We start from the raw sequence: 15,423 nt of genomic DNA, 5'->3' as shown, positions 1-15,423 counted from the left end.
TGAGCATCCACAGATTTTGGCATCCATGGGAGGTCCTGGAACCAATCGCTCACAAATACCAAAGGGTGGCTGTATATAAAGATATGATGGTCATATAAATTTTGCACATTTTCAATAATAATATAAACATTTATATACTTACCTCAAACTTATAAAGTATGATACTATCTGTAGCTTTGAAATGTGCACTCTTCTTACCATGACTGCATTTCCCGCTTCGTCTCAAAATAACACTAAGTTTACATTTATATCCCCTCCTAAGTTTTTCATTTAAGTTTTTCATTTGCATCTTATAACAGAGTTGCTTAACTTACACAAGAAGTGTAAGCTCCCTGGTTTGTTGTAAAGTTGTCGCTAGGAAGCAGCTGCCTGTGTGAGAACTTGCCCCCGAGCTCCCTTGTATTTAGGTGGGGCGACATGACAAGTTCTTGCTTAACTGGACAATGAGTGGAAGTGATATGTGGCACTTTGGGAAAGGAGTGATTAAGAAGTGGGCGTGTTCTTCCTTGCTGTTTTTACCCCTCAGCTAGATGGATGAGGAAGTATGTCACTGTAGAGGTGATGGAGTCTCTAAATGGAAGGAGTTGTGTGTGTTCTAGAGAGTTTCATGAGAAAAAAAAATTATAAAATTTTGAGTTTTGAATATTGAAAACAGCTAAAAATACACAAACAATATAGGCCTATATCCTTAAAAAGTGTTTATTTTAAAATTTTTGCCTGTTTTTGCACTTTACAAAAATACTTGCAATATGTATCATTCTGTGATTTGCTTTTATTATTCAAAACTATATTATTTCTCCTAGAAGTTTTCCATGCAAACATCTATAGTTTATTCACTTTTATTGCCCTATGATATTTTATTATATAAACGTACTAAATTATATTCATTCACTTATCTTTTGATTCAACTGGGATCTTTATAATATTTGATGGTATATCTCACCCATATTGTTTGGTGAAATTTTATAACTCTGTTCCAAAAGGCCTTTTACATCATCTAACATAATTCAGAATTTGATTTGCTCTTGTAAAAGTGTTGATGTTGACAAAATATGGAAACCTCCTTGGAAATACTTAGAAAAAAAAGAAATAATTATTGCCATTTTTTTTTGGTTAATCAGCCATTATACACTTTTTTATTAACCCTAATAATTTATTTATAAATTTGTTGCATTTGCTATGCACATAACAATCCAATTGCAAATAACTAGAATTTTGGTTCATGCATATAATTCATTTCTTAGTAAACTGCCTAGAACTCCTAAGGAAAAAAAGAAAGATAAACAGAAGTGTAAATAGTTTGCGTTTGTATCTTCTAATCTTTAGGATCAAGATGCAAATGCAAACTACTTACACTTCTGTTTATCTTTTTTTTCCCCCTTAGAAGTTCTAGGGGAATAGATCACATAAAATCTGCTACTTGAATGTGTGGTGGAACTTGTCCTTAAAATTATTCAGCCTGTCATCTTCTTTGTGAAAAGATTTTGACTATAGGTGCAATTTCATTAATGATTACAAGATTATTCTTCTTTACTATTTCATTTTGAGTCAGATTAGATAAGTAATATATTTTTCCCATCTTAGCTTTTAAATTTTTTTCACCAAATACTCAAAGATTTTAATCACTTTAAATTAGAAGTAATGGCCTCCTATATTATATAAAATATATTTCTTGTTCCTTATCTACTTTGTCTTACTCTTGGGTTCTCACGCTTGGGTATTTTTAGTACTGTTTTAGTCTTTACCAAAAAAAAATCTGTATTTTTATTCTCTAATTGCCAATTATTATTATTATTTAAATTTCTTTTGTTGTTTTCTGCTGTCTGCTTTTACATTAAAATGGGATGCTAAGATCATTAATTGCGATTTTTTTCTTCATTTCTTTTGTAGGTTTATTGAATTTTCTCTTCTATGTTCTGCTTTAGATTTTTCTTAAAAATTTTGTGTAAGACCACTGTACTGCAGCCATTGAAATTTTTGTTTTTTTTTCTTGTTGAGGCATAATTTTATAAAGCAAAGTGCATGATGCGAAGTGCACAACTTGATGAATATTTTTAAATCTTATAGTTATGTAACTGCAGCACAGATCAAGGTATAACACACCTCCAGTACCCCAACTGGCTCCCTGAAGTCCTCTCAGAGTTAAGCCACGCTGTCCAAAGGACACTACTATTTGTTTTGGAAATCAATTTCCAAAGAATTATGTAACATATGTTCTTTTTGTCGAGCTTATTTCACTACACATTTTTACATTGCTCTAGATCCTTATAATCACTAGCTATTGTCCTTATCAAAATAATCTGATAGTCTAGTGAAATCGTCTGTAAGTTTTGATTGATAGAAGATTCCTTATTGCTTAATTTTAACTCTTTTTTAAATTGCAATTTTATTTTGATCATTAACTAGAAGTGTGCTTTACATTTCAACCATATATAAATGATCTAGATATGTGTTTGTTACTGACTGTTTTCTGTATGATTCCAATAATTAGAAGGGCATATATATGCTCCTGGCTTTTTGAATCTTTTTACTTTATAGTAGTGATCCATATAAAGCTAACACTTATGCTTTATTTCTAATTTGTTTGATAATTGAATATTATCAAACAATTGATAATTGAATATCAGCATTAATTTAATTAATACTTACCTAGTGTAATATTATACACAATTTTTCAATAGCAACATTAATTCTTGCCTAGTGTAATGTTATATGCAATTTTTGAAGAGCAGCATTAATTTAATAAACACTTATCTAGTGTAATTTATATATAATTTTTGAATAGCAGTATTAATTTAATTAATAGTTACCTAGTATAATATCATACATAATTTATTTAACATATTTGGTTTTATGTTTAAGGCACTTCTCTTGAATTCAGTATTTTGATTTATTTCTAGTATTATGTGTTTTTCTTTTCTCCTTATTTTCTGTTTCTTGTGTTTCTAATTTGGGAGCTTATTATTATTTCTCAATTCTTTTCATCCAGTTTTTGAAACTCATTATCGCCGTTCATTTTTGTTGGCTATTTGAGGTGGGGGAAATTTCTGTTTTTGTTTTTCAGATAATGTCTTTATTCTGTGCTTGTTCTGTCCTTGTTCTGTTCTTATTCTTGAGAGATGGTTTCACTGATTACAACAATCTAGGTTGAAATGTGTTTTCTTTCAGTACATTAAAGATATAACAATTTCCTTCAATTCTGGTCTTGTCCTTGAAAAGTCAGCCCTTAAGTTAATTGAAGTTCCTTTGCAGGCAATCTTCTCTCACCTCAGCTGCTTCTAAGACTTTCTCTCTATCTTTGGTTTGCTGCAATTTTACTCGCTATGACTAATAGGAGAATTTCTTTTCTTTCTTTCCTTCCTTCTTTCTTTCTTTTCATCCTTCCTTCTTCCCTCATTCTCTCTCTCTCTTTCTTTTCTCTCTTTTTTTGCTTTTCCTTCCTTCTTTCCTTCCTTCATTCCTTCCTTCCTTTCTCTCTTTTTTTAATCGTTACTTTGATTAAATTGTATTACTAGTTCTATTTCTTCTAATATTTTATTTCAAACTAAAATTATTTGTATGTTATATATGCTCACTTTTAATCATCCACCTTTTTCATATTTTCAAGTATCCACATATTTGTTATTCATAATAATAATATTTCATGTTCTAATAATATTAATGTTATAATATTATTACATTTCATTGTCTGATTTATTTTAACATCTGAAGTTATTGTCTTCAGTAGTCATCTTTTGTGTGTAGTTTCTACAGCTTCTCATTCATAGTACTTTCATTTCTTGTGGAATTTGTTATTTTCTACTGTGAATAGGTATTACTTGGAAATTTTTTCTTATAATAGTATTGAAGTCTGATTGACATTGAATTGTTTGAATTTTCTTTTTGTCACTTTCCCTGGGGGTGGACATATTACTCCAATATCACTTAAATTAAAGTATTTTACATAGGTATACAAAATGAGGCTTCAAATTCTTGTGAGGGATGCCTTGTGAACATAAATTCTCAAAGGAGACATTATTATCTCTTTGTATAGCGTCAATATTCAGGCATAATATTTTCAGAAGGCTTCTAAGAAATACTATTTGATATTTAAAAGATACATAGAGGCTTTATCAAGCAAAAAAAAAGTGGAATGTTAACACTCATATATTAGTCCGTTCTCACGCTACTACAAAGAAATACCCAAGACTGGGTACTTTATAAAGAAAGATATTTAATTGACTCTTAGTTCTGCGTGGCTGGGGAGGCCTCAGGAAACTTACAATCATGGTGGAAGGCAAAGGAGAAGCAGGAACTTTCTTCACAGAGTGATAGGATGGAGTGAGTGTAAGCGGGGAAAATGCCAGATGATTATAAAATCATCAGATCTTGTGAGACTCACTCACTATCATGAGAACAGCATGGGGGAAACCACTCCGACGATTAAATTACCTCCACCTGGTCCCACCCTTGACACATGGGGATTATGGAGATTACACTTCAAGATGAGATTTTGGGTAGGGACACAGTCAAAACATATCAATTCATTACATATGAAAAGTAAATTATAAGTAATATTCCATATTCTTAATAAATACAAAAGCATTCACACTTAGAGTAGCAAGAAAATGGAAATCAATTCATCTTTAATAGTTTTGCAATGTAGAACAAATTGTAAAAAGGATTTTTGGTATTTATTTATTACATTTTATCTGAGATTATTTCTATTTCTTTCATAAAACAAAACTGTCAATTAGTCAGCAGACTTCAATTAGATATTAGACCCCAGCTTCAAGAGATAAAAGTCATCTATATAACTGACACCCTACAGAGGTGGCATGTGAAAAGAAAACAGCCAGCCTGTAGAAAATTTAGTCTTTGCTAATCCCAGACACTAGAACTTCATTTGCTCTAAATTTACAGAAAGTCTCTTACATTTTCCTTCTTAACTTATTTTCCTTTGAACCCTGTTTTTTTAAACATTGAGTTGGGGATTTCATTTTTTTTTTTTTTTTTGGATCCTTCATCAGGACTGGAAGAAGTCTGCCTGAGTCACTGAAAATGATCACAGTGAGCATCCGTGAGGGACTGATCCCAAGCAAGCTGGCAGCAACCTGTTCGAACAATTGGAAAACGTAATGGAACATCAATGAGGCCACGTCCAGCAGCTTGACAGCCTCTGTCTTTGTTCTTACTGCTCTGTTTCTTGCCTGGTGCCACTTTATCATGATCTGGGATGTTCAGCCTTTTAGATTTTTCCAAAGAACTTATCTCTTTTCAGTTGACAAACCAAGTTGTGCAGAGTTTAGTAAGTGTAATCTGGCAATTCATGAAGACTTTCCTTAAGGAATGTGGATTTAAATAGTTTTGAGGCAATGATTTCTCAGATCCTCAACTTTCATGTATACTATTTTCTCAAGTTCATTGCTTTATTTTTATTTTTTTCAGATAAGGCCTTGCTCTGTTGCCCAGGCTGGGGTGTGGTAGTGTGACCACAGCTCACTGCAGCCTCCCACTCCTGGGCTCAAGCAATCTTCCCACCTCAGCCTGCTGAGTAGTTGGGATTACAGGCACACACCACCACCCTCAGCTAAGTTTTTAAATTTTTGTAGGAACAAGGTCTCACTATATTGCCCAGGCTGGTCTCAAACTCCTGGGCTGGCATAGTCCTCCCACCTCAGCTTCCCAAAGTGCTGAGATTACAGGCATGAGCCACTGCACCTGGCCTATATAGTTAATTCTATTTTGAAGATTAACCTGTAACAATATATAGACATATGCACAGTCTTTGCTGCAGCACTAATTGTGCAGCAAAACATAGGAAATAACTGATTGTCCAGCATTAAAAATCTGATTAAATAAACCATGGAACTCTATAGAAAACCAAGTAGTGTGCTTTGAAGTTCTAAACATCACTGTGAAATACTTCTAGAATGATGACCAGAAGATAAGTTAAAACATGCACAATGGACAAAATGGCATCTAATATGCTACCATTCCTACATATGGAGAAAGGAGGAAACTAGATAAAGGGCACAAAATATGATTTATGTTTCAGAATTTATTTGTTTTTAGATTTGTTTTAAGAACCATAATAATATTTTATAAAATTATAACACAACATTAATTTATTTTGCAAAAGCAATCCCTGCAAATTAAAAGCAAATGCAACTAAGGAACCAACTATATATGAAGCTAGTGGCATAATCATACAGAAATGAACTATTTCAGATCACTTAAGTAAACCAGTAAAATGACATGATATCCACAGAGATGTATACACTGAGAAGCAAAATACTCAAAATGCAAATTAAAAAATTAATCTCAGTGCAGGTTAGCAATCGTATTGTCACTGCAGCCTCCCGCTCCTTGATATTTTGAAGCCAGCTAGACAAACTTCACCAAGAATACACCTAAATTCAAACAAAACAAGGCTTATTAAATTGTATCAGTATCCTGGCAAGAATGTGAAGAAAAGGGAAACTTTGTACACTGTTGGTGAGAATGTAAATTAGTAAAACCACTGCAGAGAATAGTACGGAGGTTCCTCAAAACACTAAAAATAGAGCTACCCACTGTTAGCTATATACCCAAAAGAAAGCAAATTGATATATCGAAGAGTTATCTGTCCTCCCATGCTTGTTGCAATACTGTTCACAGTAGCCAGGATTTGGAAGCAACGTAAGTGTCCATCAACAGATGAACAGATGAAGACAATGTGCTACACACAAACAATGGCGTACTATTGAGCCATAAAAAAGGATGAGATCCTGTCATTTCCAACAACATAGACGGAACTGGAGATCATTAAGTGAAATAAGCCGGGCACAGAAAGACAAACATTGCGTTCTCTCACTTATATGTGGGATCTAAAAATCAAGACAATTGAAGGCATGGACATAGAGTGTAGAAGGATGGTTATCAGAGGCTGGGAAGGGCAGTGGGACAGGGGATGTTTGCGGTGGAAATGAGGGTGATTAATGGATACAAAATGTAACTAGAAAGAATAAATAGGACCTTTTATTTGATAACCCAACAGGTGACTCTAGCAATAATAATTTCATTGTATATTTTTCAATGGCTAAACGAGTATAATTGGATTGATGTAACACAAAGGATTAATGCTTGAGGGGATGATAACCCATTCTCTATGATGTGATTATTATTCTGCGTTGCATACCTGCATGAAAACATCTTATGTACCCCATAAATATATATCTACTATGTACTTACAAAACTTAAAAGCAACCAACTAAATAAATAAATGAATTTCTATAGCAAAGAAGTAGAGGACCTATGGAGCATCTGAGTAAGGGAGGTGGGAAGTGTTTATTATGCGATTGGGGCTTTTATTAAAAATTTTGGGATGGAGTCCAAGAAAATAAATCAGTTGCTGTCACCCTGGGACAATTCAGTGATTGATTGTCTTAATATATTTTATTAAAAGACTAGAGAAATATAGGTGAGCTAAGCTTATCATTGTTACTAAAACTATAGTAACTCATATGAGCTGAAAGAGGAAAAGATTAGGTTGTCAAATTGATTGTATAGGGATCAGTTTAGATGTGATTACAGAGTGATCTTGTTTCTATGTTGTTCTTCCATAGTCAAGGAGTGACCCTGTCTCATTTTTGTTAATGTCCTCTGGAAATTGCTTCTGCTCAAAAAGAAACATCATGGTCTACCCCTTAGTTGCCATCTGCCATCTGTTAGTTCTCCGTCTCCCATTATTCCTGCCTTAAGCAAAGATATATGAAGCAAGGCCAGAGGACAATAATCTGTATGTAGTGTTCAATTCTGCAATGTTCCCCAAATGTTATGGTTTACGGATTGTTCAGGGAACTTCTGCAGTTGGGACAATTACATGTTATCATTTCTTTTGCTGCAGGATTATGTTTTGAATAGTGTCCCATGACAGCATCACAAAAGTGTTGGGAAACAACACTTGTGCTCCATGGGACCCTTGCATTTCTGCATGCACACAAGAAGAGGCATGGACAACTTTTGTCATTTTGTACGTCTTGCGCTTTATTTTAAAGGATACTTTTCTAGCAAAATGCCTGGATATATAAACATAGTATCCACCTTCATAGCAGAATGAGGATTTGTTTTTTCTATACAGTAGAAGAAAGATAATATCTTCTTCTGAAGCAGAGTTTGGAAAGGTTTACTTGCAGCCTCTGTAAAAGTTTTGTGTTTCCCCAACTCAAGATTTTTCAGCTGTGATGGAAACCAAAAGCCTGTGTCACATCCATGTGGGCTTACCTCTGTAGCTTGAGATGCAAAGAGAACTGATGTGGATATGAAACTTTTTCTATTTGTTGTGCTATGAGTAAAGAGCTCTTCATTTGTGACTAAGAAGTCTCCTGTGTTCTACCAGTGTCCACAAAACTGTGGCAAGCTAGCTTGCTAACTTGAGGTGGGAGTAAATCTGAGATTCTTCACAGTTGTTGACAACTACTAGCCTTTAAGACTCTTGAAAAAAAAATGCACAAACCAATGCAGGCAAATGCTTCAATAAAATGGTTATTAGGATTCACAGTAGACTGTAAATAAGGGCCTGAAAGTCAAGTCATGAAAACCTAAACACATCCCACATTCATGGGGGTCAGTTCTAGAGAGACAGGTGGACATTTCCTTTCATCTCATCATGGATATTTTACCAAAATATGATTATCTATAATCCTTATCTCTCTTCATCTACCAGTGTATCTGTCTTATTACCTATTTTTCTATCTGTAATTGTTTATGAAAGCACATAGGCAAATAAAGTTTAACTACTTGATGCAGAAATATTGTCTACCAGAGAAGTAGTACCTTAGTGTGTTAGTGAGCCTCAGATGGTATTGGGAGAGTGATTATATTTGTCATTAAGAGTAGTGAGGTAAATATTGGTCTCTTAAAACAGGTAGATTTTCTAAGTGAAGGTGATTAGTTACTGAAAAGAATTCTTACCATTCAACCCAGCAATCCCATTACCGGGTATATACCCAAAGGATTATAGATCCTTCTTTCATAAAGACACATGCATGCCAATGTTCATTGCAGCACTATTCACAATAGCAAAGACAAAGAATCAATAAATGTCCATCAATGGTAGTGGTAGACTGGATAAAGAAAATGTGGTACATATACACCATGGAATACTATGTAGTCCTAAAAAAAATGACGTCATGTCCTTTGCAGGAACATGGATGGAGCTGGAGGCCAGTATTCTTAGCAAACTAACACAAGAACAGAAAACTAAATACTACGTCCTCTTCACTTATAAGTGGGAGTTAAATGATGAGAAGATATGGACACATAGAGGGAAACAATAGACACTGGAGCCTATGAGAGGGTGAAAGGTGGAAGGAGGGAGAGGATCAGGAAGAATAACTAACGTGTACTAGGCTCAACACCTAGGTGACAAAATAATTTGTACAACAAACCCCCGTGACATGAGTTTACCTATATAGCAAACTTGCACATGTACCCCTGAATCTAAAATAGAAGTTTTAAAAAAGGATCTGGAGTTAACAGAGTGGATCTGACAGAATTAATCAATCTGTGTTTCTACTGCTGGTTAGTCTGGTCTGGTTTGCTGTAATGATTTCTGTAGAAATATTTTATCTACTTATAGTCAAAATAAAATGTTGATAATAGTAAAGCATTGGATTAATAATGTTAGGGAAATATAAAATTTAGAGAGAGAATATCAGAGAAATCTAACTTCTAAGACCTTATCAGAATTAAATTTTGTCAGAGGTCATCAAATGAGGGATGACAAATTCAGTAATTATTTGAATTCAGAGTAGTAGCTGTGGTTGTGGAAAAGTGCATATGAGTCTTGCCTTTTCTTAGATAGTAGAAGAACACCACAGAGGATTCAAAATAAAGAGATAAATATAGGTGCAAGCATATTTTTAAAAACTTCAGGAGGTTGCTGAGGGGTACCACTGAATGATAATAGATAAGTGGTAAGCCAAAAGGAAAAAAATTAAAAGGAGAAAATATGTCAGAAAATTAATCTGTTTCCATCATCTCAGGTGTTGTAGACCTCATTTCAACATCTGCTTGGTATAAGGAGCCTGGTTTAGCTTTTCTCTTCTAAATTTCATACGCTTCTGGAAGATTCCAGAAACATATTCTGGAAAGTTCCCAAGAATCCTCATTTTAATATTTCATGAAAGAATGGGATACAATGATCTGTAGAGGAGAGAAAATGCCTTTTGATGAAGAAACATTAATCCAGGTATCAACCTTTTGGGGTTTTATTGTTTGTGATAGTTGTTAAGAGTTCTTGATGAGGTGTTTTCCACTGAGACTTAGGTGCACTCTGGGATGTCTCTATCAGAAGACTAAATCTTTTTATTTCGGGCTATGCAAAATCTACTTAGGAAGATATTTTGAATGTCTTGTAAATGGTTTTTCTACTTGGTGATTATAAATCTGTATAAAGTATATGAATATTTCACAGTATTTAGCCATACCACTTTGCATTAGGGCAGACAAATATTTAGATTGAAATCCCCAAATTCAAGGTGCATTAACTCATAAAGGAAGAGCTTATGTCAACAGGTTTAGGCCACAAGAGTTTCACAGCACTCAAGAATGTTGTCAGATTTTAGTTTAAATCTATTGTGTGTGTGCTTTATTTTTCCTGATGATTTAGTATGGAAACTGAAGTCTTTGTGTTAAAAGGCAAAGCTTTGGAAAGTTCTTTAATAAGCATTCAGTGAAACGTGGCTCTCCATCAGTAAAAAGCCTCAGTCTATTCTCAAAATAAGCAAACCCAGACCAGAACATAATAAAACATATTGAGTGGAGGAGTATTAAATTCAGTTATCTGTTTCTAACTGGAAGGCTATGCAAGGCTAATTAATACAACCGTTGATCTGGTTTAACTTCTGGGAGAGGATTGTATGTCAAGGATCTGAAATCTGACGCTCAATTGTGCTTTGAAATGAAAAATGCAATGAAAAATGAGTTTTTTTTTTTTTGACACATCCTCACTTGTAATTGAGAGCATCTTTGCTTGTGATATGACAATAAATTCAATGTTTTTCTTGTTTATTTTCTGCCCCAGGTCTAGAGTCAACCATATCTCAAAGGACCCCTGGTTCTGGTAATTGGAAAATGGCCTATGAAGACCAGAACCTGACCACTAAAGGTGTTGAAGCTGACCTGACCCCTGTTTCTGTTCCTATAGAGTGGATAAACTATGAAATATGCATTTTTAAAAACTTTAAATACATTGTAAGTTTATACTGATACTCTTAAGTAAAAAAACCATAGGATTTTATTTTCCCTTATCCATCTTATACCTGAATCTTTTATCTCTTCACTAATTAATCTAGTTGCCATTTAAGCCAACATATTTTACTGAAACACATTTCATAGTTGGAGAATACCAATATTGAGAAGGGAAACAAACAAAGAACAATAGCAACAACAGTGCCATGATGGCCAACTGCTGGCCTTTGGCAACCAACAGCTAGGCCATGATGTTCTTCTTGATCTAAAAATGTTTCTGAAGAAGATCAACAATAATCAGACAGACTCATTTTGACCACGGTAGAATAAGATAAAAGCAAAATGACTCTTTTTTCTTATTTTGTTTTGAGACAGAGTCTTGCTCTATCACCCCAGGCTGGAGTGCAGTGGCGCGATCTTGGCTGACTGCAACCTATGCCTCCCAGATTCAAGCAATTCTCCTGCCTCAGCTTCCTGAGTAGCTGGGATTACAGGTGGATTCCACCACTCCCGGCTAAATTTTTGTATTTTTAGTAGAGATGGGGCTTCACCATGTTGGCCAGGCTGCTCTCAAACTCCTGACCTCAGGTGATCCGCCCGCCACGGCCTCCCAAAGTGGTGAAATTACAGGCGTGAGCCTCCAGGCCCAGCCAGGCAAAATTACTCTTTAATCCCATCTGAACACAGAAACAAGGATAGATGCCATTATGTAAATAATCAAATAAACCTCTCTTCCAGCTGACATGCATGACTACTCTTCCATTTCTTGTAAAAACTATTGTCCTAGGTTGTTTCTTCTGCCTCTTCCTAAAAATTGTTAAGACCTCCAGTCTCCTATTTATTACAATTGCCGATTGGTCTCAATACAAGACAAACTTTCCTTTGAACTTTAAAAAAACTGCCTATGATAAATCATCATCTGTAATAAATATCTCATAACTCCCTCTTACTGAAACACTTTATCGTTTCTCTGATCAATTCTTGTTTTCTATGGCAAGTTAATAAATCTGTCTTTGTTTGACTACATGCATGTTTCTGGTGGTCACTAACTGATGGACTTCAAAAAAACTACAAAGTCCACCAAAATTTGTCTGAAACTCTTGCTTCAATGGACCAGAGCCCTTCACTTGATAACGAAGAGGGGATACATCCTTGGTATTAAGATGGTAAATACATTATAAACTAACATTGCCTTATTAAAATAGTAATACAGTAAATGATGAAAAATTAAAGCTGTGGAAAGTTTTACACTAATCATCTGTTTGTATATTTATGTATATTTATACAGCTATGTTATATATGCAAGACTGTGTAAAAAACACTCTTATAAGAGTGATTGATACTGTGACCCACAGTCGGGGTCACATTCGGATGTCTGTGCCATGGCTAAGAATTTTCCAATCTCTAAGGCAGAAAGGAAAAAGTGTATTGAAAAAGTTAGATACAAATTTGTATAAAAATTTGATTTAAGATACAAATTTGATTTAGATAGGAACACTCTTATGAGTGTTTTTAAAGAGTGTTTTATAATCTTAATAAGATATTTATATGTTTTTTATATATGTATAACAATAAATTCTTTACTGCTAATTGTTATTTGTATCTCTACTGGCTCAGAGGGAAGGCCACCCTTCCCATAATATCAAGGTAAGTTTTCTGAGCTCTGATTATTTCACTGAGACTGCCAGACTTAGTTTTTAAATTTATTGTCCTGGGAATAAATGAAACCAATATTCCTTAGGAATAAAACCTCCGTTTGTAAAAGGCACTGACTGAAATGTGGACCTTAAATCTGGGTCACATTTAGTTGTGTGTGCCATTGTTAAGAATTTTCCAATCTCTAAGGCAAGTATCTAAATTTTTCAAATATAGATACAAATTTAGATACAAATTTTTTATACAAAAAAATCAAATTTTGGGTTTTTTTCTAAGTTTACCAGTTATTTTGGGCCTACATTTTAGCGTTTTCTTTTTATCATCCAAATATTATTAACTTTCTGTACTTTTGGCCTGCTCTTGAATCCCTAATTTTTAACGTTCAAATTTACATTATTTCATATGCTGTGCATTAGGAAAATATTGATTGTAACTATTTCTTTATTTTAGAAATTTAAGACTTTAATTCATATATTTTCTCCTTTAAAAATTCTTAACTGTGCTTTCTCCAATTCAAATTTCAGATTCAGAATAATAAACTCTTTGGATGTCTTTTATAACTAAATCATCTTTTGCTTTCCTAGAATAGCTACAAAGTAGCAAAAAAGTTTGCTGTTCCACCTAAAAAAGGAAGCATTATACAAATAATTAGATTTGTTTGATGGGCTCTACATTTTAATGAATGAAAAACCATTGTGAGAATCCTTTTGTTTATGAAAGTTATAACAAAATAACTGTTGAATCAAAAGAGAAATGTAGTTTTCCTTGTGTTAATTATGTATAAATACAATGTATTAATTGAAACATATTTCAATGATTGTGAATTTGTGGGGTTAACAGCACAAAAACTGTAACATCTTTTCATTGAAAGGGATGTTATTCTTAGGTTTCTTTCTAGGTTAAATATTCCTGCGAATTGGGAACAATGATACTGCACTATATGGAAGAATGAAAGTTCCTGAAGATTCAGTCCCCCTCTCTCTGATTTGTCTTCATGTGACAGTATCAATCACTATAACGCACTGAGTCCGGAAAGCTAGTCTTCTCTCACCTGAAGAAGAAAAAAATTCATGGTTATTTAACCTCTTTTAAAAAACTATCTTTGCCATTTGCAGATTCCATGGAAAATCTGAGTAACCAGACATCCAAAAGACAGAAAACAACCTGTCATTCCAAAAAAAACTGCAAAACTTGTCAGGTGACACATCAGTTGGAGGACTCACATAACATACGGGTTTTTGAATAAAGATTCTCTTTAGAGTTATTGTTATGTAGATCATATAAAGGGATATCCAGCACTTGGGTCAGAGGCTTCTGATTCACAGGACTATTAGTTATCCTGAATTGAGTAAAACCACCCAGCAATCAATCTGTAAGTAACAGCTTTATCATTACAGAAGGAGGGGGGACCTTGCAACAAACAGTGAAAAGTCTCTCAAGTGAGCTGGTGAGGCACACTTTCCTGCAGGCAGGTGCAGGTTTTGTTATGTGACACAGGCTGTTACAGAATGCTAGATGTATCACATAATTTCCAGTTATAGTAATTTGTGCATGTAGCTTTTGGCAAGCAGAGAATAAATATATAATTTTTAAATTAAATTCTCTACAGTCCAGCCAAATGGATGTTTAGGAAAATTCTCTGTAATGTTTACAAAATACCCCTGAAGAAAGATTAAGCATTTTTTTTTTTTTTTTTTTGAGATGGAGTTTCGCTCTTGTTGTCCAGGCTAGAGTGCAATGGCGCCATCTCGGCTCACTGCAACCTCTGCCTCCCACGTTCAAGCGATTCTCCTGCCTCCTCAGCCTCTCGAGTAGCTGGGATTACAGGCATGCACCACCACGCCTGGCTAATTTTTTAATTTTTTAGTAGAAACGGGGTTTCTCCATGTTGGTCAGGCTGGTCTTGCACTCCCGACCTCAGGTGATCTACACGCCTCAGCCTCCCAAAGTGCTGGGATTTACAGGCATGAACCACTGCCCCCAGCCAGATTCATTTAGGCTTTTATTTATAAGAACAGTCTACAAATAGTCCTATGCGTTTTTATGAGGGTCTGATTAATCCCTAATATTTGTTTGCTTGGGTTTGGGGAATCAACTATATTCTTTAACACTTTCAAATGATCTATTCGTTTATTGTTCTGTCTGGAAGTTTCGTATGACTGGTTTTCCAGGTTTCTTTCTTTTTTTTTTTTTTTTTTTTTGAGACGGAGTCTCGCTCTGTTGCCCAGGCTGGAGTGCAGTGGCGCAATCTCCAGGTTTCTAATCTATCTTCTATATCTCTATCATTTTTTTTTTACCTTTTTGGTTATTCACATTACATTCTGAGATATTTCACCAGTTGTATCTTTCAGCATGGTAATTTCTCTAATAAACAGGGTCCCACTAATACTAATTAAACTAATAGTTGCATTATGTACATGAACTACTAAAATTTAAAAAAGTTTAATAATGACATTTTAATTTTAAGATTTTCAGTATGTTCTTTTACATAGTGCCTTTTTACCCTTTTTTTTTTTAGTTATTCAACCTTATGATTTGTTTATTTATTTATTT

The 15,423-nt window shown here is 34.3% G+C and overlaps 1 long non-coding RNA gene across 2 annotated transcripts in view; it reads left to right on the top strand.

Annotated features, from left to right (window-relative positions):
• LOC129533003 (uncharacterized) overlaps positions 1-12,240 on the top strand; it is a 106,785-nt gene extending 94,545 nt beyond the window's left edge. The window contains exon 7 of one of the 2 annotated variants that reach the window (XR_008678997.2): positions 11,048-12,240. This is a non-coding gene — a long non-coding RNA (uncharacterized lncRNA). Of the gene's footprint in view, positions 1-5,009; positions 7,548-11,047 lie in introns of those variants that run through there. The other variant, XR_008678998.2, reaches the window with a different exon arrangement.
• Positions 12,241-15,423: the final 3,183 nt, after the last annotated feature.

The sequence above is a fragment of the Gorilla gorilla genome, chromosome 3, assembly GCF_029281585.2.
Source record: "Gorilla gorilla gorilla isolate KB3781 chromosome 3, NHGRI_mGorGor1-v2.1_pri, whole genome shotgun sequence".
Lineage (NCBI taxonomy): Eukaryota > Metazoa > Chordata > Mammalia > Primates > Hominidae > Gorilla > Gorilla gorilla.
The sequence above is the reverse complement of the archived record's forward strand: the minus strand, read 5'-3'. Positions and strand labels throughout refer to the sequence as shown.